The 27,169-nt window shown below is 35.6% G+C and overlaps 1 protein-coding gene across 6 annotated transcripts in view; it reads left to right on the forward strand.

Annotated features, from left to right (window-relative positions):
* Positions 1-27,169, forward strand: part of LOC117161816 (luciferin 4-monooxygenase) — an 82,363-nt gene that overhangs the window by 35,337 nt on the left and 19,857 nt on the right. Inside the window, exon 1 of one of the 6 annotated variants that reach the window (XM_033343553.2) lies at positions 10,722-10,878. The exons of 2 other annotated variants lie outside the window; for them this stretch is intronic. The gene's annotated coding sequence lies outside the window, so the exon portion shown is untranslated. Of the gene's footprint in view, positions 1-10,721; positions 10,879-14,507; positions 14,650-22,327; positions 22,613-24,852; positions 24,973-27,169 lie in introns of those variants that run through there. 3 more of the 6 variants (XM_076625971.1, XM_076625973.1, XM_076625972.1) reach the window with 3 other exon arrangements.

The raw sequence follows: 27,169 nt of genomic DNA on the forward strand, positions 1-27,169 counted from the left end.
TATACATATATACATATTGAAATACAATTGGACATTTAATAACAAACATATTAGGCGGATTAAACTCAAGAATTATTAATTATTAAGATCAGTGGTTTAAAGATTACAGTGATTATGACATTATCTGTATCGGAATAATCATCCCGTTGCAATACAACATTAGACCGATGAGACAATTTATTATTAATAATTTCATACGTTGAAATTTAGAATATACGTATATTTATAAGGCTATATTCCTTCCAATTAGAGATATTTATAGATTTCAATTTTTGAATATCGAAAACAAAAATTTCGACATATTGCTCGCAAGACAGAATACCGACGTTATGCCAAGTTATTTTACCGAAGTTTGAAAAATATTCTTTTTACAATTAATGGTGAAACGAACATTTTTAAAGTTAAATTCAGACTGGCATAAATGCCATTCAGATTCAACCTACAGAGGAAAGAAATGTGGTCTGCATTGGTGGACGGCTCATTTAGCGATAATGGACGACAAACACGTGGAAACATTTTAGTCGGTTGATAATGTGTATAGAACATAAGAAAAGATGCAAAATTCGGCCTGGTAATTACTCCTAATAAAATAGATATAGTATATAGAACGAAAAGAGATCATTTACTTACTTGAAAAACAAGGCGTCAGCTCTAAAAAATAACTTTCTACACTGGCAATATCAACGTATACGTTTAACGCGCGAAAACCTTGGAATAAATAATATGACGTCGAAATATGTTGTATATATATCTAAAAAATAACTTTCTACACTGGCAATATCAACGTATACGTTTAACGCGCGAAAACCTTGGAATAAATAATATGACGTCGAAATATGTTGTATATATATCTAAAAAATAACTTTCTACACTGGCAATATCAACGTATACGTTTAACGCGCGAAAATCTTGGAATAAATAATATGACGTCGAAATATGTTATATAAAATTATTGAAAAAGAAAGAACAGAACTAATTTTTGATCGATATGGTATGCCAGTCGGTACCGCACGACTCATCTCTGTACCTTTATATATCGAAGACTAATCAGCGTTATTACGTTCGATCTACGCATAATTGCCATTTATGTGAATAACTCGTGTAACTAGCAATGACATTTCAATTAAAGCCGATAGTGACTTCATAAAATTATAAATTCCAGGTTTCGATACATATTAACACTTTGTTGGACAAAACCGTCAACGGTTAATCGTATAGCGACGTGATTTTTGTTGACTAATATAGAGGCACTTTCCTCTCAGATCTACTTTGCAACTTGGAATTGATTTCTCGGTGTGCAGCGCCGTAACGTCAATTTGTTGTGCTCGAACCAACAGGTATGGTAGAGTGCAGCAGCACTTGCATTTAAACAGCTTTCCGGTTCAAAGTCCAAAACTAGTTGGACAGAAACGCGACAATGCCTTCACAGTGTGCACACGTCACTACGTGAATATCGCTATCGATAATACCAATATTGGAAACAGTTTCAAGGATCATAAACTCCGTACCTCCAAACAAACGCTATCGTTAAAAGACTATTCGATAAACTCTTATTTCGGTATGCATTGAATTAAGAATTATAATTAGAATTCTTTGAATACTATGTTGTGTGCATCGTGCAAATCAGATATCACGATTCGGTCATTTCCAGAGATTCGGGCAAGCATCTTTTTTAGATAATTTCAATGGAACACTGTCTGACGGTTTGGCGAATTCCAATTTAGTTTCATCGCTATATTTCATCGACTTATCAAACGTTTTGTGATAAGGCAACGAGAGGATAACGCCCGCTTCCAAACACATTAATTACACACGCAGAGTGACTCCCGCAGGATTAAGAAATTTGAAAATTAGACATTTATTTATGTAATTATGGGTTAACTGTAGATATTTTGTAGATGTTATAACAATTTAAATGTCGATAATTTTTCATTGAAAAGCGATCCTTAAATTTTGCGCGCCAGTCATATCGCAATTTAAATATCTTTCTATTGGTTCAACGAAACAAAAAAAAAAAAGAAATATTCGTGTTCATTGACATACGTAACAAACAAGCTTCCAATCCCTCGCTTCTTTCTTAAATGAAAAGTTTAGTATCCTCGTGTGTATAATACAATTGTATCTTCTTTCACTGTTAAGATAAAGTATAATTTAATTTGTGTAATCCTAAATACATTACTGTAGGTGCTATGTAAGACAATTTTGAAGTGATATGTAGCCATCTTCCCTTACAAAGTCATACTCTTGCGATTATATGTATGTTCAACTAACTTCTCAGAATTCTAATACCTCTCTCGAACTTAACTTGGAATATCCAAATAATCCTATGTGACAAGAAACTTCTAAGATCCCGATCCGATCAGTCGAGATCAGTTTCCGCCTAAGCTAAAAGTACCCGCAGTTAATTATAAAAGACCAGCAACTCTATATTAGTATTAGTATTAGTATATAAAAAATCAACTTTATCGTCCAACTTAATGCGGCTGTTGGTTCGCTTTTGGCTGTTTAACCTTATTGATTCTAATACAATTTTAAAAAATATGCAATTTAAATATAATTATGTATAATGTATTATTTATATATTATGCATAATAATCTAAATTATAGGTATGTAATTTACAGACATATAGATACATGGAATCATTTTTAATATGTTAAATACCTATCCTCGTCTCTTCTGAAAAACAATCATCGCTTTCGAAGCAATTTATACAAAGTCACGATTGATTCAAGCATCTTAAATATTTCTCTCTTAGTTTTTTTTTTGATAATAGAAAAACTGTTTGGCTTTGAATAATATTTGAGAAATATATTACTTGTCCCTAAACAAATTGTGTGATCGTCAACTTTATCTTTATCGTTAGCTTCATTATCAGAAATGGAATGCTATATCTTTTATGCCAAAATATGGAAGATCATTGAACTCTGAGTAAGAAGAAAATTTATCTGTATTAGCTCAGACCTAATAATTAACGAGTAATTTGACATAGTCCCCTGTACGAAAATATACTTTGCGTAATATCTACTTGGTAATTCAATATTAACAAAAAATTTCGTTAGACAGAACGCTACGAACAGTGTCAATTTGCGTTGCGTCCGTTAAAAGTGAGTATAACGAGATCCAGCTAAAATTCCTTTTCGACCGACTCTCTCTCTCTCTCTCTCTCTCTCTCAAGCACACACACATAAATTCGAGTATAATTATTCAAACTCGGGATCACAACTGTTACGACCAAAGTGAAAAAGGCTCATAGAATAACAATTGTTCTTTCGATTAAAATGGTTTTCGTTACAATTATGTAATTATAGGTGATCGAAAAATGTTTCTTCTTTCCCGATAACCATGATCGACGAAGGAAATTTATTTCGATAGCTCGTGATAGCTATCGGTGATGGAAAATCTATTTCGGTCGCTCATACTAATCGTAGATGATGGAAGTTTGTTTCGGATTGCACATGATATTTATCGATCGAAGAAATCGTATTTCCATCATGGTAGTTATGAACGAGGAAAATATTATCTTGGCTTGGAACAGGTTTTCGGTTTCGAAGTTTATCTTTCACCGCTATGAATAGCGCACGTTCGGTTCGAATGGCCAACAATTAATTTCAAATTCAAATTAATAAATTACAATAATGCAAATTTTCAAAAAAACTTTTCCCTCGGTAGAAAATTATATTTATTGATTTTTAAATTTATTATTAAAATTATAAATTAAAATTCAATGTAACAAACATAAGATTCTCCAAGTTTTGCAGAGGCCCCTGTTCACGTCTCTTTCTTTCAAAGTGACAAAAAAACTGTTTTCGTTCGGAAGCAGAGAATCGTTTTGGTCGAGTACAAAACAATGCTTTACACAATTATGAGCAACAAAAATACAATTTCTCTGGCCCGTAACTGTTTTGAGCAATCGAAATAAATTTCCCTCTTCGCTAACTATTATACTATTGTATAATATATCCGATCGAAATATAATTCCCCTCGTCAATAATGGCTATGGAAAACGAGAAAAATTCTCGGTCACTTATAATCATTATTTCTAATCAGAACGTTTAAAAACTGAAATCTTGTAATCACGATTTTTTGAAAACTTGTCTTCGTATTTTATGGTTAATATTCTCAGCTAAAAATAATAAACAAATGTTACTGATTTTCTTCTTAAAAATTTTTGGGGTAACTGTTGATCCCTGATTCAAACATAATATTCAAGCCCATAATCCTGTGCAACACAGCTGAGATACCAATGCGACTTCACCGCTCGAGTTGTGTCGATTTTTATCAATCGAGTTACGAGACCTTCATTAAGATTTCCCGCAGCTCCCTGATTTCGCATCAGACTCATTCGCACGTTTCAATCTACTCTACTCAGTAGTTCCCCGATTTCGCATTGGTCCACGAAAATTAAACCCCTTCGGATTCCCTATTAGGTTTGTTCGTATCCTGTGGTCGACTAATTTTGCCTCAGGTTTGTCTGCATTTTCTCCAACCTCCTACCAATAGCTTCCCGACTTTGCGTCGGATTCCCAGTGATTCACAGTGCGCTGACCATTGGACAAAAATCAAAAAATCAACCCTAACCCCAGTCGCCAGTTAAAAGCCTCATAGGAGCATTTCTGGGTGTGTATTAGTTAGATTAAAAGTGTTTTTTAAACAAACAAACGGGCGTCCACCATGTCTAGATACATCGTTCGTGAGTCAGGATTTTTAGTCAAAGTTCATCTTCTCTTTCGACTGAGTTAGTGTACCTGCATTTCTTTTTATTATTTTCAGTGTAATCTGTTATTAAAAGACAAGTGCTCTTTATTTCGATAGCTTTTTGTTTCTTTTTTTCCACCTTTTAGAAGTGAAATTAGTAACCTAGGTTTTGGTGACTTTAATTAAGGTTTTAAAAAGTACTGCTCAAAACTACTTCATAATATTTGGTGAAAATATGCATATCCCGCAAAAGATCACGAAAAAATTAGCTGCCAAGTAACTTACCTGCCAGAGTATGTACGTGAAATTGATACGAGAAATAAAATCTGTTCGATTTCGGCAAAAATGCAGTTTTCTCACTTGGGTCAGCACTATCCGTTACTAAGTTTCGATAATTTCCACACATATATCTATGGGATTCTTAGCAGCGTAATCGTCAAAAATTAACAATTTTTTGACAAAAGTGACAAAGACACTTCAAATTAATAATAGACTGTATATATAGTGTCATTGTATTTCCTGTTCAAATAAGGCTCCACTGTCATACCCATTGACAGTACCAAGTTGGTATCTATATCTACCCTTCTTTCTTAAGATGACTACGCTGCTCATCGTGTGCCTTGTTGCCTGTGATCTGTGACGCTGGTACGTATATTTGGAATACGAGATGCCGTGAAGCCGCGTGAAGCTACTTGATCGAACTTTGACATATCGTGGTTCTAGTATCTATCGCCGCTATCTTTCGACCAGTGTACTTCACTCTCCTGTACAGCCCTTCGTCCTCGTAGCACGCGGTGTCCATTAGTGACAAAGTATCGAGTGTTGCGAGGTCGAAGGGCAGTACAAGAGTCGTTAAGAAACTTGAAGAAGCATTCCTCAAGAGGCGACAATTTTTTTCAAGGAACATGGAACAACAATAAGATATTCCTCGTTGTTACTTCATTGGAGACAGGATTAAACAAGTAACAACCGGCGATATCTGTTGGAGGCGACAGAAACACGAAGAAACTCGGAGAAAAAGTCAATAACGAGCGGCGGCTTTTACAAGAAACATGGGAACAACGATAAAAAGTTTCTCGTTGTTGCTTTAGTTTAGAAGACGCTTTAGGGATAAAGGGATGAGGTCATAGCACCATCGTTTATGCACATATGTTTAGGCCTGTTTGTATCCTTCGTTCTCAAAGATGTTACAATTTCTTTCGGGCGAGCCTATCATATTTCTTAAATTATTAACAACGAAACATTCATAACTCTTAAATAACTTTGGTCGAAATAAGTTATCTCGGATATAATGTGTGGACATTGGAAGATACGGCACGTCTTTTGTTGTTTCGCTGGAAGTTAAATCGATTGTAATTACGTTCTTACTGTCTACGATACAAAGAAAGTGTTTTAAAACACTACTACTAGACCAATCATATTATTATGTAACGTATTTTTTCTTTTAACATTTTAATAATTATATGTCGTTTTACAAGTCTAAGCTGAGAAAATCTTTTTGAAGAGAAGATTTGTATTTTCAACTCTTCAAAGTTGATATTCATTGTCTATCGAGATCTTAATTTATTCGGTCTCGAAAAATTCCATTGGAAAGTTTGGGCACAGATCGAGCCTTTCAAAATATGCTACTTCTCTCTTTCTCTCTGTCTGTCTGTCTGTCTGTCTCTCTCTCTCTCTCTCTCTCTCTCTCTCCTAATTATTCACTGTTATAAACTCAAAATGTTACTGCACAAATGTTCACTACATAATCAATGTTTACTATACAACATTTACTATTACGCAAGTACAAATAGAAACATAATTATGTTACGAATTTAATATTACTTTTATTAAATGGACTATAACTTTCAAACTCTTCTTTAATAACGTTTAATGTTTTCTCAAAATACGCCGAATTCCTTCTATTAAAGGTTATTAGTTATCATTCCTCCGTTAACTTACTACTAATCATAAAACTTAACTGAAATCAACAGGATATACAACAATATAAATTTTTATTGAATGTTTTATAAATCAATATATAGGAATACACCATTCGTGATAGCTCACGATCGGTTTCCGATACAGGTATGTAGCAATCGATATTCACGTAGGAAGTAAAGCAAACGCTTCATCGTGCGATAAATTAGAAATACCTCTGTTTAGTATCTCGTTTGATGGGCGTGATACGGCTTGCGGAATGTCGATATAGTAGCTATTAAAAAAAACAGAAAAAAAGAAACAGTGTCCTTCGAAGCAAAATTGCGTAGTAAAGGTTGCGACATGTCACGTTCAGCACCTCGAACGTTTTCAAACTCGTCGGCCGTCTGGAACTAAGCTCGACCGGAACTGGGAATGCGATCTTCCTGCACACCCGGACCAGTGTGCAACTACTTCATGCCAAGAGTATTTGAAATACTCCGCGGTCCAGGATGAAGTATGCCATGGTATCAGAGGTTTGTGGGCTGTAACAAAGCAGGCCCTCCGGGCACCGAATGTACATACAGCCCTGGCATTTACCGCCAAACGACGACGACAGCCTGAATGCTGCAGGACTCCTGAAAACTTCCTCATAAACGGCTATTTGCGTTCGAGGAATTGGAACACGGGTACACCATGAAATTTTATTTCTCCTCCGACGAGCTAGTAATACACCGTGGCAGATTATTTGTACAGCTATGTCAAGATTTTATTCATGAACTTTTACACATTTTTACGCGAATACGATATTCGACAAATATCAGTCAATCGTTCTTTTATATTATCTTTCGCGTCGCAAACATTAAAACTATTTACGATATTTCATTGCATAAAAATTAAAGTTATCGTGAAAATTATAACATAATTATAGCATTACATACATAACAACGTAAGTATATTTTCCTAAAAGTGCAAACATTCAGCGAGCCTTAAACTTTCGACTAGATTTAACGAAATGTTGTAGCGAATATCGGCAAAATTATGAAAACTTTGCGAAAGAAAAGATTTAGGCTTCGTGTTTCATTGAAGGTGTCGTGAAAGAAATTTGATGATCGAGAGGTAAGGTATGTGCCATAATACGCACTTTGGAACGAAAATCAGATAGACTATACATATGATAATTATGAATTAATCGACGATATTGCGTAACGGGACACAGATTTAGAGTCCAAGTATTATTTACGCCATAGACACCAGCTGGAATTAAATGGCTAGAATGGAAATTCTCATACAATTTAAAGCGATTTTTACGATAATAATCCAACTATGTGAAACGGACGGCGTCAGTACTTTTAAATTTTCTGCACATTGCCGACATTCAACGTTGTAATATAAATTTGGCGACTGAGGAATACGTAACGTAGTAGATTTCAATTGCATAAAACATTATAAATTGTTGCGCCTTTTATCATTTTATGGCCACGAACATGTTTCATATTAGATCATATCAGATCTCGCGTTGAATATAAACTTGAGGGTATTATAATTTCTGTTACAATATTAAAAGCAAAAATTTAAATTTATCCATACCGTCTGTACACTTTTCTGTAATTTATATGTAGAAATTCATATGAAGGTAGATTATGTCGAATATCTTTTACAAGATTATATTCCATAAATTTTCATCTCTTTCCCGTAGTATTCGTTATATTCCTTTCGTAGAATCTCGATATATTCGTTCTTTAATTCAAAGTTAACTAAAGTATAAAGTCCGAGAACTGCGTAACACGGTTACAAAATTATTGTAAGTCGCTACACTTTGTCGTTGTACATATTTCAAATAAACGAAGCGCAGCTACAGTACAGCACAGCATAGCACAACACAGAAGCTGAATAATATTTTCTTTTCCGAAATCACTGAAATGCAAAGTGATTTTGTCTTATGGGGGCAGCATACAGACAAGAATTAATCCTCTTATAACAATTAGATTAGCGCTGAATGTTGATTGAAAGAAACTTTATGATTAAAAATCATCATTAGGAAAATAGTGACAAATGAATATAAAATTTTATACAAATGCAGTAGCTTCATTTTTATTACATATTAAGACCATAACCTAATATATTACGCTCATGATACAAAGAAAAACAGGTTTATGCACAGTTCCATTGGAATCACAGACATCACCGACACCAGACTTCACCGACTCCCAAACCAACAACGGCTTTAACTGACTAGTAGTATTAGTACAGAGAAATAAGAGAGGATTTTTATTTATTTTTTATTTAGTTCATTGCTGTCGAGAATTGATGGTCGGCCGTTTTACGATCATCGGATGAAATTACTGTCCTAAACCTAGCACAGCTCATGAATTTGATACCGATTTGTGTTAAAATTACGCTCAAACCTATATTAAATTAGTTGAAATCAAAGCGAAACTTATTTAATTGCTAATCAGCCCCTGTTCGATATTAGCCTTGGATTAGTCTTAATCCTTGCCGTGCCGCGACCGCCCATCAATTATTTATAGCATTAAACCTACATAATCTTACTTATTACACCTCTCTTACTTCCGCGTAATAATATTTGCCAGTCAAGCCTGTTGTCGGTCAAGTTTGATATCGGTGAAATCTGTGTCGGAGATTTCAATCGAAGAATTCAATATATTTTATTAGTATTCATATACAATGTATTTTTTTCACTCGACTAAGTGAATTTTGATTATAACAAGAATTTGGTATGAAACTAATAGAGTTTTGACTATCGGAACAAGATACGACGAGATTAAAAAGTTGGAAAGTAGTGCAAGTGCAACAGAATTAGCAAAAGTACATGACGTTGGCGAAGCCACAGTCCCAGACATTAAAAAATGAAGTTGTAATACTGAAAATTATCTAAAGGTCGCAGATTCTTCAGTTTCTGCAAGAGTAGAAAGATCTTAAATATGCTGATGTAATGAAACGATTTAATCGCAATAAAGCTGATAATAATGATAATTTTATACAAATGGAAACAGCAAACGAAAGTAATAACCGAGAGGGTACTTCCTTATGCCGAAGGTATGTTTGGCGGAAGTGTTGTTGCTGCCAGCTGGGTGGAAAGGGAATGAACGTTTCGTCCCGGGACTACCGCTGGACTCGTCAGTAAGGCTATGCCCAATAGTCCCTGCCTTAGATGTAGTGGGAGTCTCGCTAGGCGCGGTATTTGTATCATGCGCCCGTATATTCGACCGCTAGCGAGATAGACAGTTTCATTGTCGTCGTAGCCCTCTGGTGTTGGTGGTTGGTACCCGCGGATCGCCCGGGAGGTGTTGCGCCGCATTGATGCCTCGACCTGTCGGCGTCCTGTTGATACCGATCCGCCACACATTAAAAAAAGAAGAAAGGGTTTCGTGTTTCCAAGTACAAAAAACAGGCAACTGTTATGCAGTTACTTACGTTGAAAAAGTTATGTGACTTGGCAGCCAAAAAGATATGGGATTTAAATGGGTCATAAACTTTTTTTAAAGTAAATCTGTGGCAGGGACTACCGGGCATAGCCTTACTGACGAGTACACCGGTAGTCCCGGGACGAAACGCTCATTCTCTTTTCACACGGCAGGGCCATAACACCGCCAAAAATCTTTCTATTGATTCGGATAAGGGAGACTCCATTGTAACTTTGATTCTTTCAACTGCAAGTAAGTAGCAAGACATTATTAATATTTAATAATTAATGTGTGGGAGTTATAACATTAATCCTATTATCTTTATGATTTTATGCAGATATAACAGGTATGTGTAACATTGTAACGTTGTATTTTATATTTTTGGATACATTTATACAATATTTTATATTTAAGGGGTATATACACTTATGTGACTGGTTGTATAATTTATCGAAACTCGAACAACGAGTGAATAAAAACTAATATCTAAAATAATTTATTACCTTTCTTCGACTGTATTCTCTCGAAACCATCGAGAATTACGTCTAAAATACTATTCAATATCGTTCAAAACAAAAGATATACGCATTTAAGTATTTGATTTAAGCTGAAAGCATTGTATATTTACAACGGAGAAAAAAAGTTTTGTGGTCGTAACGAGTCAACGAGATAGAATGTCAACTTATCTTTGCCTTTCGTTGAGCGAACTGTTTAGTTCTCGTTGTGAACTCAGTGGATACATTTCCAAGCTTTTTATTCATCAACTTATATCCAAGTTAACAAGTGTCATACGTTTTACATAATAATAAGAGGAATAAGAACGAAATTAAGTGCGTCTGTTACAAAATATTTGTGGTAATTATGTTTTTAATAAATTTTTATAACTTCGTGTAAATTACAACAGAATTAGCTGTGCCACATATTAAATGCTAGAGAAACAGAAATCTTAGATTCCATGATCAAGTAACGATCAATTTTAACTGCGATATCGTTAATTATAATTATTCTCGTTTCAATATAAATGGCATTTGATTAAAATAAGATACAGAATGTGTTGTTAGAATTTAATATTGTAAAAATAAAATAACAATGTGTGACAGAAAATCAAATCTTTGCAAACTTATCAGTTATTATTAGTGATTTTGTAATGAACAAAGACAATAAATATATACAACTAGTACATTATTACTTTATTAATTCATAAACTATAAATTAATATAATATAGTACACTTCATAGTACATATTACTACTTCATAACCTTAAACTTTCAAAAGAAGATACATTATCCTATACTAAATATGTTATTTTGTCCGTGTAAAATATATTTAACTAGTCGGTTAATTAATTGTTGAATTTTCAAAATACCGGTTAAGTGACATGAAATTTATTTGAACTGATAATAAGTTTGAGATAATATTGCAATGCCTAATCGTTTGTAGCTCATATTATATTAATTTTAACGATCTTGTACAATTATTTAAAAGGAAATATTATCAAAAAGCAATAATGTTCCCAAAAAATTCATATATCAATGAGCTTTGACCTGCTTCGCAACAATGATCAGTAACAACGAACTTTCTATACGAATTTTTTATCACATCTCTTATCAGATATGTTACTAGGCATAATTGACAGAATAAATTAAAATGTCGCAATAATACAAACTACGGTAATTATAGATGAAAAAGTACACCTCCCCGATTTCAATGAGCTTGAAATTTGTTGCCAAGGTCAACACTCTGAACAATTTTTCTCATACATGTAACTGCTATCGTGTTTACTATAAAACATCTTATATTCAAAAGCTTACCATTTGCAAGAGAAACGATGGCCCCATATATCATGAACATTCCGCATATACTGTCAAATGTACTTTTGTCTGTAGCTGAAACACTAAGCTGGTGCGTGGTTATCATTAGATTACATGGCAAAGGCATGTATACATATCTCCTAACTTTAATCACTAGTATGTATGTGGCGTGCAGACAAATAAAACATAATGCAACATTTCCTATATCTACATAATTACTAAACAGTTCTTATATTCAAGATATTAGAAAAATGTGTTCTATGTTTTTGAATACAGAGAACGATATTTATATACTGATGTTTAACTATATTATAAACTATTACTTTCTAGCATACTCGTGTTTGTCTTTACTTTTACATTCTCGTATTTAGCATTACGTTGTAATAAATTGCGAAGTAAATCTATTCCCAATATTGTTGAGAAGTTATATCTGCCTAAATAGTTATTTCTCATGTATTATATGTTGCCAGCATTCTTATATATATGTCGGATTATCATTAGGATTTAAGGCGCGTAACGATTCTTTGTTTGAGTTAGCCATCGTTTTACGAGACAGAGATTATATTTACGCGAATATACAAGATTTTACAAAATATTATGAGTATTGAGTTTAATGAATGATAAGATTAACAGACGTTAAATTTAACCAATAATTAGGTTAAAGAATAATAAATTTAACGAACAATAAGAGATACGAATAATATGTTTTACGAATAATAAATTTAACGAATAATGAGATTAACGATTGATAGGTTTTAACGAATAATGAATTTAATTAACACTATTAACAATGTTTCCGGGGTTCTAACGAATCCACGGTCAACGGGATAACTCTTTGCTATGCGTAGAATAATTTTAAACACAAAAAATACGATTGCTGAGACACTTGGTAAATTGCTCGATGTATCACTTTCCAAGGCGATCACACGAATGAATATCTGATGAAAATCTTTTTCGCTGTACGACTGCATTTGTTTGTTATATGGTCGCTGGAGACATCGAGAAGGTTCCAATCGTTGTTGCTAGGCAATTTCTGTCAAAAGTTTGTTGTATACTCTTTGGAAACATCGAGAAAGATCCAAACGCCGATACTAGGCACTTTCTGTCTGGAGATTGATTCCTAATACAACGTGTGTCCCATAATATCAGCATCTCTAAAATACAATTCTATGTGATTTCTAGGGAGAACAATACAACCGATCCACACCTTCGTCAGGCAAAACGTTTATCCCGTGACCGTGGCTACGTTCGGCGACCAGTTGTCACCTCGAACCCACTTTCGCTTTCACAAATGTCAAACAATTACAAATGACAATTGCTTAATTACAGTTATGATAAAATCTAAGCTAAAGCATTAGAAGGCTTCCTCAAAATTGCAAAGGGAAGGCTCCGGTTTTCCTTTCATCTCCGACATATATATATGTAGTATCGTGAGTGAGAGGCCTGGGAGTTGGCGGGTGAACCGCGTGGAATGTCGCGAGAGCCGAGGCGTTTGTTTTCGATAGGCGTTTGTTTTCGATCGCGTAGTTTTGGAAAGAGGAGGCCTACGTGATCTTGGCCACGAGCGGTTGCCAAGGGACGGGAAAAGGGGAATCAACAAACGGAGTTTGCGAGTGGCGTTGTCGAGAGAGTGTTGATTGCATTTTGTGAAAGTCGAGTCGTTATCTAATTATTTAGTTGTGCTGTTTTCTGTATGTTTGGTGTGAATAGTTCAGGTTGAACAACAATCGTCTTTTTCTGCCCGATTAACATATATATATATATATATATATGTCGGAGATGAAAGGAAAGCCGAAGCCTTTCCTTGGAAATTTTGGGAACATCCTCTAGTACCTTAGCCTAGATTTTATTATAGTTGAAATTGCTTAAGATTTGTAATAAGCGAGATTGGGTTCGAGGTGACAATCGGTCGCTGAACGTAGCCACGGTCACGGGATGGATGTTTTATCTAACGGAGGTCTGGAGTGGTTGTATGTGTTTTCCGAGAAATGTGGTTGTGGCGGCATGCGGCCTCGAGAGCGGGCCTAGCCACGTGTGATGTTGCCTCGGAGGTGCCGATGCAATGGGACATACATTGTATTAGTAATCAAAACTCCAGGCAGAAACTGCCTAGCAACGGCGTTTGGAACTTTCTCGATGCTTCCAACGAGTGTGCCTAGCAACGGCGTTTGGAACCTTCTCGATGCTTCCAAACGGGTATAGAAAACAAAATGCAATCGTACAGGGAGAAAAATCTCCACGAGGCTGGCATTCTTGCGATTGCCTTGGAGAGTGATACATCGAGCATTTTCGACGATCGCATTTGCGTCTAAGTTAGTTTCGCTTAGTAAGGAGTTATCCCGGTGACCGTGGATTCGTTTGAACTCAAACATTGCTAATAGTATTATTTAATTTAATTATTCGTAGATCGTATTATTCATTAGGCTTAGTGTTTGTTAGACTTATTATTAGTTGTACTTATTATTTGTTAAGCTTAGTGATAGACCTGTATATACGTGTAAATAAAATCTCGGCTTTGTGAAACGATGGCTAGTCCACACGAAGAGTCGTCGCGCGCCCAAAATTCGAATCGTGATCCGACATATATATATATATATGTGGGATGGTGTGACGTCAGAGAGGGACGTGGCGTGAGGGGTGATTGTTTATTAGCGTTGTCCAGATATGTTGACGTTGTCAAAGAGCGTTGTGAGCGTTGCCAAGGTATGTTTGGATAAAAGTGAGCGTGGAAAAGATTGTAGCGAGAGTTGAGAGAGTCAGAGTTGAATTTATCATAGTCGTGTGAAGATCGTTGCGTCGTTGTGTCGTAGAAGTGGTGAGTAACGAATACGTGAAACGGGGTTTTATATTCAATTACGTGTGAGTGCAAACGATATTGTATTAATCATACTGTTACTTTCAAACTATTAATATAACATTCCTACATACTTATTTTTTGTAGTTTAAGAGCATTTACTAAAATATACCCGTTTAGTATACGGACTTCAATAAATAGGCCATACATGTTCTTATAATATTATTATTTATTATCTATCTCCATTATTTTATAGTTTCACTCGCATTCAAGTACACGATGCAAGTGCGTAATGTTTTGTGTCATACTGTTTTTGCACAACTAGTAATAAGGATTGCAGATGTCGTGTTCCACTATGTAAGCAGAGTTATTCTGTGCATTTCAAACCTATATTTTATGGCGGAGTTGACGATTAAAAGATGTAATAATATGGAAATATTGAGTTGGCAACTAAGTGATTGCGTATTTTAAATAAGAAGGAAAAATATAATTTTATTCAATTAGGTATTGTACGTTTTTGTCGATGACCTTTTGCTATCTTTCAGGCAGTGTCATAATTCCATGTTCATAAAACTCCCGATTTTGCTAGCAAAAAACTGAATTAAATGTGATTTTACATTATCAGCGTCATTAAAAATTGTATCATTTAAGGAGTTCTGCATGGAACGAAATAAATGGAAAACAACACCTTTACGATTTGCTAATTCTGGCCGTTTTTCTTGAACTGCATCGCTCAGTTTGGCGAGTTGTTGAACTTACACGTTTGAATTAATCATTTGCTTTCCTGGTTTTAAAGTACAGAATTCCTGTATAATCCCACCAAACTGACAGCATAATCTTTTTTGGTGAATCTCAACTTTTGGTGTCGTCTGGACTGATTCATCTTGCATCACCCCGATTAACGTTGTTATAAACTACCCACTTTTGGTTGTCAGTAATCAGTCGTTTCAGAAATGGATCAATTTCATTGCGTTTCAGAAGCGAATCGCAGATGCTAATGCGTTGTATCATATTAATTTCCTTAAGCTGACGAGGGACCCATAAATCGAGTTTCTTGACATAGCCAAGCTGTCTTAAGTTTTTTTTAATGTATGTATGAGATACATTGAGGTTCAGGTTCTCTGCAATCTCACGCGTTGTGCTATGACGATTTGAATCGATAATGGCCTTGATATGGGTTTCATCAACTGCAACTGGACGGCCAGACCGTTGAGCATTTTTCAGCGAAAAATTACCAAAACGAAATTTGGCAAACCAATTTTGACACTGCCTTTCTTTCAAGGCTTCATTCCCATATACGGCACATAATTGCTTATGTGCTTGCGATGCGTTCCTGCCTTTTCGGAAATAATACAATGAAATATGTCTGAAACGCGCGTCTTGTTTTTCCATTTTTAAATTGGGATAAAAATGAAACTAAATAACTAATCGATACAATTTTTTTTTACTAAATTAAAGGTGAAAGTTCAAACAATAAGAAAACAAATTAGGTGCTTTGAACAAACATTTGTTGATAAAACAAAAGAATGTTAGTAGAGGAATTGAAAAATGTTTTAATGTGGAAATGCAAATAAATTTACTTAAGCGACTGAAAGGATACATATGAAATACATAAAATATAATAGAACGATGGAAAATAAGCTAAATACGTAGAATGAAACGAATTATCAACTATCATAATGATATTGTCACGAAATGTCGTTACTTGTTCGACATTGTATTTTGCTAGTTGGAGTCTAATCTAAGTAAGTCACGAAACAAAGTACTGTCGGTAAATTAAAAAAGATACGCTTGGATACGATATAGCGACCGAAGTCTATTGATAATACAGGATATGACAATTGCTCTACGAAAATGAAAATAATGTACCAATTGACAATATTACGAAATATTTCACGATAATGAATTTGTTTGCATTCAAAATATAAAGTCATCCGAATGAAATTTTCAGCTGTTCACTGTTTAATTTAGGGTGCTTGCATAGGTATTTTAATAAAAATATTTATCGACACATTGCAGCAAAAATGGAATACGTAGGTATCTATAAGGCTTTTGTGACCAATATCATTGCTCCATGTAGGATACTTTATATGCGGGAGATGAGTTTCGTAGAATATAGTTGTGCCGATTTTTCTCAAGACAGTGGCGAAGTGCAAACATTTTGCTAACATTTTGTCCATGGACAAACGAATGTACTTTTATCAATGCTTTTGCTAGTAATGGGATTTTTAATCGACACAACGAGCACGTCTACCCTAAAGTAGACGTGCTACAGAAAATCCACGTTCTACAAGAAATACGAACAATCAAGTAAGATGCATCAACGTGTGGTGTGGAATTCTTAATACGTGCCTTATGGATCCGTATTTCTTTCCCCACAATACTTTAAATGCTAAACGATATCCGTATTTCCTGGAATTCACATTACCCGATTTGCTACGTGATGTTCCATCAGAGACGCGAAACCATCTGAAATACGAGTACTATCAGCAGGATGGAGCACCGGCTTGCAACGCACGCGCCATACGGAGATACACATATTTAACATCAACTTGTGAAGAAAAATGGGTTAGGGTTTTAAAACCTGACTTAAACCCCTTTCACATTTTCTTACGGGCTTTTTTCAAAAATGGACCGTGAATAGAAACCTGTATTCTAGCAGATGACACGAAAGAACGAATTGAAACGAGCTGTTTGAGTATGAGTGCTGAATAAATGAACAGTGTAATGGAAAATTTAAGAAAACGAATGAAAAAATGCTTAGAACGTAGCGGTCAAATGTTTGAGTATTTGTTGTAAACGTTCAAAAATAGTTAGAGTTCTTCGCGAACTGATAACTCTTTGATACTTCCTTGTTAAGAACGATACGAGGAACCAATTAATGTCGAAAGGTAGTAGAACAACGCAATCTTTTTACCTGTAATCTTGTATAGTATTCCGGGTTACATTTTGCAATATTTAGCGGTCATTGTAGTTAGAACTAATGCGCAGACTTTATCCTTCAGCTGGAAAATTAGTAGGATCGCCTCTTCCTATCCAATGATTTGGAAATAATCCATTCAATGTATTTTCTCCCATTAATGCACAATGCGCAGGACATGCATCTTGTTGGATCCACGTTTTTCGAGGAATATTTAACGGGCAAATCTTCCAATAATGCGCATAAAATTTCTCTTAGGAAACGTATATACTTTGATCCGGCCAGTGCTACATTCGTAAAACATGGCCCAATAATACAATTTCCGAGTATACCAAACCGTACGTTAACACTTTGCTTTGTCTATGTTGACGATCGATTTATCTAAATCAATATTCACAAAATTTTAAATGACGATAGAAAGCATTGCCAGTGAATTTTAAAACTTTTGACCAACGGTGTGGATGAATTTTGTACCTTTGGAGTATGCGCGACTATACGATGCTTGCCCGACTAATTCCATATTGCCTTTCAATTTCGCGATAGCATACTGACGGATCAATGTAGCTGCGATCAAAAGTGTAATTTCGTTTCCATTCTTCGTCACTGTTTTACTTCGAATCGGTTTTTTACATGAAAAGTTTTCAATTTGTCGAAATTATTTAACAACATTATTGAAAGTATTACCAGACGGTTAGATTTTATGAGGAAATCTCACCGTATACCATCGTTTGACGCGTGCTGCAATTACTCTAACTTCAGAATAAACTGATAACATATCTACTTTTTCTTCTTTTGTGTGCTTAATATCGGAGCGATACTGTACACTAACTAAATATGTATAATGCTGTAAAAATGACGCGGACAAATATCTGCAGCAGCTAAATATTGACATTAGGTCGATGGTTGAATACTTCTCAACTGTTTACATTTCATGGAACCGTAGAACACAATCGTTTTAAGCGCCAATTCTGCTAAACGTAGTTAACATTTGTATAAGAAAATTTCGATTTCTCAATATTTAATTGTTTAAATTACAATATTTCAATCGAAAAACGTATGCTTTCTATAACTCTTTACGCATTCACCAACGAGAAAGATGTACTCTTCGAGAAAGATGTAATCATTCAACCGTTACTTGAAACATGTTTCGCTACGAGAAACTATGACTATGATTATAAATTAAGATTTCAATATCAAATGAGTATCTTGCATTAATATCTGATCAATATCGTACTCTGCAGAAAAGAAATATCCAATAAGAGTTAGTACTTGAACAGCTCCGTTGTTCCTGGAGCTATGAAGAAACTTTGTTAGCAAAAATTGTTTAGTATAAAGAGGTTTATAATGTGACAGTAATAACATTTATGTAGTAACTTATGGATCTTAGAGTAAGGACAAGTAATGATGTTATGTTTAGAGTTAAGTTTAGTTTAATAAGCGATACTCAATAACAAAAGAACCGATTACAATGTCGTCGTACGTCTTATTATCATGCTATCCCGCTCCTTCACTTACACTCTCTGACTTCTCGATTCACACCCCGTGACCTCTCAACTCACACTGCGCTTCTTAACTAACATTCTGGCCGTTCTAGCATCCGTTCGTCTTTTCCTAGGCCCACCACACACGTGTTCCGCAGACGCTCGTGGCCAGGGTCACGTAGGCCCTTTCTACGAAACTTTGCACTTGAAAAGACCGATGACACATTGATAGACCCGACTGCGCCTCGGCTCTCGCAATATTGTTCATGGTTAACTCGATGTTTCTTAGGCCCTTTTCCCCGATACTACATTTATTATATATTTTTTAATACACTAGGTCTCAATTCTCTATGATATATGATTGCATTTATGTTGTTATTTCTATACTCAGAGGTAGGTGCATTTAAAAACAATTATTACCGCCATATCAAGAACCTTTCTATACCGAACATTTTGCTAATAAAGGTTTCTCATAGCTCCAACATAACGGAGCTATTAAAGTGATTGCAATTTTATCCATATCTGCAACAAGTCCAACATTATAAGAAGAAAATATTGTTTTTCAGTAAATGTAAGGTTAAAATGTACATTCTGACAGATATAGCACGACATCGATTATCCATTCGCATAATTCAGCAATTATTCCTTCTATTACATACGAACATATAGTAACTGGTTTAATGTACAACATATAACGGTTCCACGAGACAATACGTGCATCGCCGTGCGAAACAGTGAAAGATACGCGTATGAGATACATCTGAGAATGAAATATAATCTCATTTGTTCTTGTATCGATCATTTGTTCAGATCATTTTTCAGTTGAGAGTAACTTCTCCTCTCGAGCATCCGTTTTAGAAGAAAATCTATTCTTTGAGGAATGGACAAGTTTAAAGTTTTGTCTATTTGGACGTTATACGAAAGAGCTAAAAGGAAAAACGAGTGAAAAGAGAACATTACTACGAGCGGATACAGATCTAGAATCACACGTGAAGATTTAACGTTTCAACAGGATAACGCAACAGGTTTATGCAACAAAACATGTAAGAGACTGGATTGGCAAAGAAATAAGTACTTTAGAATTGCTAAAGAGATCACCGAATGTCATTATAATTGAAAATAATTCAGGAGAATAAGTAAAAGATGTTTATGGAAAGAATAAAGACAATTTGAAAGTGTCGCAGGGTTATAAAGTCGTATGTGCGTAAGAAAAGTAGGTAAAATTTCATTGAAGATATATTAAGACGCAAAATATATCTTCTTCAAATCATACGTTGACAATTATGCAGAGCAAAGAAGGAAGCCTAAAATATTAAGAGCCATTACTTTACATACATATATCGTAATTTCTTGCTGGCATCCGATAGTTTGCTATTTTTGTTGTTCAACTTTTTATAATAACAGATTCAACTATGCACCAAAACTTATCACCTATCAAAATTAGATGCACATTGTAAAAATTGCAAAATAATGGAATTTATTGAACAAACGATGCCGAAGGATGGATACGATACAATGAAACTCTATTTATATGAACTTTGTTTGAATAAACGAAATTTTAGTAGTGCCTGATTAACTGAACTTTAGCCGAGTTTCTATTATCTGAACTGCCGCTGAGCGTCGATCCACTTGTACGAATGTCTCGCAGCAAGATGTGAACAGTACTGGGACGCGTTATGTGACGCATTCTCATCTTCGCAGTCGATAGAAATTTGCAGCGTTATGTATTTGAGTGCAAATGTCTCCTGGATTCCCCTTGCACGAACATGGACTCCTACTAACCGAACGCAAAATCATAGGCGGACTCGTATTAAGTGAACGACCCGGTCATATGGATCAACCTAACCGGTTTATATAAACCGAGTTTTACCGTACCATGTCTTTACCGTGTGAATGACACGATTTGTTCCAATGTTTCGTCTGCCGATTTCATAGGAAAAGTATAGCTAGCGGTCGAGGATCTCGGGATACAGGAAATCAGTATCGCGGTACTATATCTGTGGAGAATCGTCGTGCGAACGCTTCCATTGGTATGCGTTACTACACATGTATATTCAGTATCTATTATAAGCGTATTGCGATATACGACACGTATCGCGTGAAATCCGCCTTTATGGTGTAAGATGCTTACATATATACAGGGCGATCCTTAGAAAATGATCGATTAGGCTTCCTCCAAAATGGAAAGAAAAATGTTCTGTTCCAAAACCAAAAGTCTAACTGATCTCAAAGCCAACCTAATTTTAAGGCGCGGTTCTTAATTTTCTACAAAAGGATATTAAGGACTTGTATCTGAAGCTGCTTAATTTCAAAGATATTTCAATGTGAAATTCATTAAAATTCTGTGGATACGAAACACGGAAAACGTAATCATAACAGCACTGCGTTGTCTTTCCTTGTCTTTCATCCAATAAGTTTTAGAAGATTAAAGTTAAAATATCTTTGAAACTAATCATTTTTCGACACAAGTACTTTAATACTTTTTTTTGTAGAGAATTAAAACGTGCATCGAATGGTGTCGATGCATCTTAATTAGAATTTTTAAAATAAGCCACTGTTTGGAAGATGTTTGCGCGAATCGATCAAAATGAGACAACCTATATAAATATGTATAACTTTACGATTATGATATGATAGATTATGATTATGATAGAAATGGCAGACTTTGCTTTAAACAACGATTTGCCGTTAAATAAACGCATAATTACGTCCACATTTTCTGGCTAATAAGCAAAAGTACTCTTTTAATTAATATCTGAAATAACATATTTAAAGTAACCGGGAGAGAAACATTGAAGATTTCTATCGCGTGCAACTTTACTGGTCTCCATTTCGAGTTTATTGAAACAGCAAATCGTGCAAATTTGCTTGACTGAAACATAGAAGCGGTATAGAGAAAGAGATGGAATTCATTCAAGCTAAAAGTGGAAACCGACATCCACGAGGAAAAGGACCAATTCCGTGGAATATCGCGATGATTATTATAAAAGCGACCATTACCGTGCCAGGTTGTTAAAATTTTACTCAACCGTATCTGCATTTGCAATACGTTTCTGTTACCGATCTTCTGACTGAATGAACACAGACGTTTCTTTCCATTATTTTACTTAACGTTATAGCTAAAACGTACAACTTAATAATATTTCATGCCATGAAAAATATCGTTCATTTTCCAAATGATTTCTAAAGGATCCAATTTCAAGGATATAATTCTAGATAAATGTTAATTACCTGTTTCTCTTATTTTACGTTATAAACTTTTCAATCGATTAATCGTGCCTTACACTTTACAGAATTCATACTTAGAGGTCCCACTTTCTCAATTATCAACAAAAGTTGACGATAGACTCTTATTCAAATAACACGCTAAAACATTACAAAGAAGATACAGAGCAGGACCAAGAAGCTTAAAAAGAAAACATGTGGTGGATATCCTCGTTACAACGACAAACCAATAAAAATCGGATAGCTAGCTCCAATGGAAAGCTAAATGAGCGAATAAATGAAAGTGTGCGCATAGTGCAACAAGCTATAAATAGTTGTTACTGTAGATAAGTATGGCAAAATGCAACTAAGGAAGGAGGTAAATAAAGAAGAAAAGAAAACACGAGCAGAGATAAATCACGTTTTATATTCACATTTAATATTTATATTAATAGCAGTATATTACATAATTGGAGCATATAACTTGCTGTATCGTCAGATCGCATTTACATCAATTACATTCGTAGAGTTTATCATCCGCTCGCGGACTGTACGGAAAAAATGGCTGAGAAAATTTTTCCAAGAACTTTTGGAAAGGAGAGAGTGGAAAGTGTGAAAAAGGCTGGTTGGAGAAGGTGGCTCTACGTTACTACGTTTCCTCGGCTGGTAGTGTTATTTATTGTTCGACCCGATGAATGTCATTTAAAATTTCGATATAAATTAATTTAAGGGGGTAAAGGGGTTTGCAGGGTAGCGCAGTGGGACGGGGCGTAATGGCTCGGAAAATGAAGTTCTTGTAGCCCGGCTGAGAGAGAATCTCACCCCCTCTATTTCACTCTTCCGCTTTTATCCTTAGCCGCTTCCGTCTCTGCGGCAAAGCAACCCTCCAGCTACTGTTCCTCCCCTCTTCGGGATTCCCTTCTTCGGCTGCTCTGCTCCTCTATCGCCGCTCGCCCGAGATCCTATCCCTCCCCGAGCATTCGACTCGCCGCGTTCTTTCCTCGTTTCTCTTCGTCTGCCCTCCTCCCAGAGACTCGACATTGCCTGCTGAAATTTCCTTTCGCCTTCCCCTCGCCAGCCTTCCATCTACGTTCAGCCAGCCACTCCGCTTTGCTATTATCTTAAGTAAACAGGCTACCTGTGCGCTCGGGAATTCCAGATAAAGTCACATGTTATCAAAATCCTGACGGTGCTTCGAGCGGGCCGCTGCGTTTGCATCGTACCGCCGCCACTTCCGCCCCGCGTTCTGCCGCGTTCTGCCGCGTTCTGCCGCGTTCTGCCGCGTTCTGCCGCCCTTTACGAGCTAGACACGATCTCGTTAATTTCGTTAAGTCGCGGCCTTACGTTAATACGAACCGGAAGATGGAACAATTGAGCCCGATTGCCAGAGACGTTTCAATGTCGCCGGTAATTTTTCATCCCGGAAACATACTGTCCCAGAAGTACGCGTATAACATCGGCCGTAATGGCAGCTCTGTGCGCTTACAGCAGGGTTTCTCAAACTATGGATCGCCTGACAGAATTGCAAATTTCCCCAACTCGTACACCAGTGAAATGAAAAATGTCAGTCGTCTGTCGTCAAAGGACCAAGAACAATTCACCGAGTTATTAATCAACTTACTTGTAAAACACGATTCGATTTAGGACAGAATTTCCAGCAATTTCTAAAATGGCATATCTATCGCAAAACGACCTGTTCGTCACTGGCGATTGTAAGATCAAAATACCGATTGTCCCTGAGAAACGTTCAAGATGCGCTGTTGAAGCTGAGGACAAAATTTAGTTTTTTAAACAGGGACAGTTATCTTATCAATGTGCCGTGGTTTTCTCCTAATAAGTAAAATTTAGATTTGGGCAGTAATTATACTGTCTAATTAGACATTTGATGGGTATGTGAAAATTTATCATCTTTTTGCTCGATTATTCTGTTATTTTAACGTTCCATTTTTTATTACAAACTGTTTGAGAGTATTGATTAAACTAGCATATATTTTGGTATATATCGGTACATTTTTTCAGCGCATATGAAATACGTATTGTATCAAAACAAGAAATCGCAATCATATTATACGCTGGAAGTTTAAATTATGATAAATTGCTAATGCGTCATTTAGCAAATGTCCTCTATATATTTATTTGGCCTCACAACCAACGGCTGAACTTGCTTTACAAACATCTATATTTACAAAGCGATCTTGTCCGCGCATTTCGAATCATTCACTCTCCCTTCCCCGCACACTCCGACTTACTCCGACTAATAATTATCCTACTTATTGCATCCTTTTATGCTCACGAAGACTCCCTTTGGTCTGCTTATATCCTGCCTTCTCCTTTTCTTTTCTTTTGCAGCCTCTTCAGCTATCCCGCAATCCCTCTATCCTGTCTTCCGCTCACTACATCTTCCAACCTGACACCTCTTTCGGTTTCCCTGCAGCCCCTTGTTAAGTGTTCTAGGTTCCCAAATCTATCCGCACATAAATCACTTCTTTCTTTCTCCTCTTTCCAATATGTACTGATATCACTTAATTATTAATTATTATTTTTTAGTACATTGAAATGTAACAGTACGTTATTGATCTGACGCATATCGCATAGCACGCGTCATCTTTACGGAGAAGCAAATTAAGTAGTGTATCGTCGCATACGCAAAAGCAGCACAACAGATAAGCCATTATTCTCAGCGAAATTGCACAGTTTGCCTGGATAGGCAAATTACAGAGTTTGCCAGTAACATGCTATGTAAGTCGCTTTCCTTACCCGTTTAACCCTCGTGAAGTCGTCAAGAACAAGCCAAATACCGCTATTCTGAGAATCAAATTTCACATCCGTGAATGTCAGATGCTATTACTATCGTATCGTAATTCCCTTGTCTTCTGTCGCACCCTTCGCGACTTCCATGAAAACGTTGTTTGGGGAAAGATGTCACCCTTCCTTAATTTTATTAGGCCATGAACGAAAGACACGAAATCATTTGGAACAAATACTCGAGATAAACAATATTCAAGTCATGTACTTTCACTTTTCTGCTTGTATTTACGAACGTATCCGTCTACCTATCTCTAATCATTTTCTCAGTTGTTTACATACAAACATATACACATTTTATGATCTGTTTACGTTATTACGTATTACGTTACATTCTATATAATTTATTTCTAACGACTCTTAGTCCTGTATAATTCTCTTTCATGGATCGTTTAACCTCAAGATACAGGAAGCGTGCAAAATCTTGGAAACGTGTCAGCAAGAGAATTAGTGGTACCTTCCGTGTTATTTTATCATTATTAAATTGTTTTATCATTATTAAATTATCAAAACTAAAGCATAGTACACACGGTATTTAACGATACTATACGACTGTAATATTGTCAAATTTTTAATGATATTTAATGAGAAATTTTCTTCTCATTTTAGCTTATGATGGAATAATACCGACTGAAAAGATCGTTAATAGCGAGCAATTGTGTAAGATAGAATAAGCAAATAATAACTTGGAAACGACACACATTTTCGTTTGTTAAAAATAATTTAACTTTCGCGTTAAAGAAGATCCCGACAACAGTTAAATCCTTATTAAGAAAAGACGATGATTGGAACACATTTCTCTTCTTGTAAATTCATGTAACGATTTATAACTTCTAAATCTTTATAAATTATCTTCCCGTTAATTCGATAATGTCGAGTTCGCGAACGTGGCGATTTCAACGTTAACAGGGTATTGGAGTGGAAAACAATATAGTCGTATATAATTTATTACAAGCAGAAGAAATTACATTGTTGAAAATATAGTGCTCAGAAAAGATTGTATCACGTTCTAAAGACAAGTATCGTGATTACTCGAATAAACGGAAAGTTTATGTTCTACGGACATAAACCAAGAAATCCCTTGTTTCTAAATTTTTGCTTATATTTACACGAGTATTTATTTATCTATACATTTACGGATTTACAATTTACCGGTACACGATACACAGATTGAAGCGATAAATGGAAAACTTTCTCCGTTGAGAAGTAGAATACAATCGTGAATTTTACGAATGTACGTATACGGCGGTCTCCAAGGAACCCATATTATAGTATTCGAATATGTTGTATCGTATTGAAATATATGATAGCAATTTGAAACATTTGTGGTAGAAGCGAATAATGCTCGTTCGCCTGTAACTTTGGAACAAATGATTCTTTGATCAATATTTATTCAGCATTTCTTATCACACGAGAAAGAATTTTGATTTTATGTAGAATTTTACATAGAAATTCACTCAGTCCAAGTAGGCAAGTTATATTTAGTAAATTTCACGCAATTCACTGCAATCGTTAGCGCAAAGAAAATTAAAAATTTCGAGCAAACGGAACTGCGAGTCCTGCTTTCTGTCTGTGCAAATTTCATTCAGGCTGAAGCTCTGCGAGATTTTCTTGTATTTAAATTTATATTTAACCGCCTGTAAACATTTTCTGAAATGAAAGTTTGCTACGCGAAGAAGTGTGCGCCTCTCTGATTGAACTGAAATTTATACATAGGGCATAGTTAGTGTACCGAGAAGTTAGTTAAAACCGGCTTATGTAACAAGAACGGAAGCTTTTTGCATGCGATCTCTTCCAACCTTTAAACTCACTCCAACATGTTATAAAAGCTCTTTGTTGCGTAAATTAATGCACACGAACCGCGCACCCGCACCAGATTTTAAAAACCTGGCATCGAACAGAAGTCTCGAGATGAATTTTTAAAAGTAAAATTAAATTTTTCCGCTGTAATGCACGCATAGAAAATATTTCTTTGTGCTCGTATCTCAGCACACGAAAAGTTGATGCTTAATATTATTCGATCTGAGCCTTTTACTCGTGGTGTTCGTCGAAATTACTCCGCCGAAGAAATGACGAGTATCCCTACTACTATACTCGATATTTTTCATTTTATTGCACTCTGTTGTCTCCA

Source organism: Bombus vancouverensis, chromosome 17, assembly GCF_051014615.1.
Source record: "Bombus vancouverensis nearcticus chromosome 17, iyBomVanc1_principal, whole genome shotgun sequence".
NCBI lineage: Eukaryota > Metazoa > Arthropoda > Insecta > Hymenoptera > Apidae > Bombus > Bombus vancouverensis.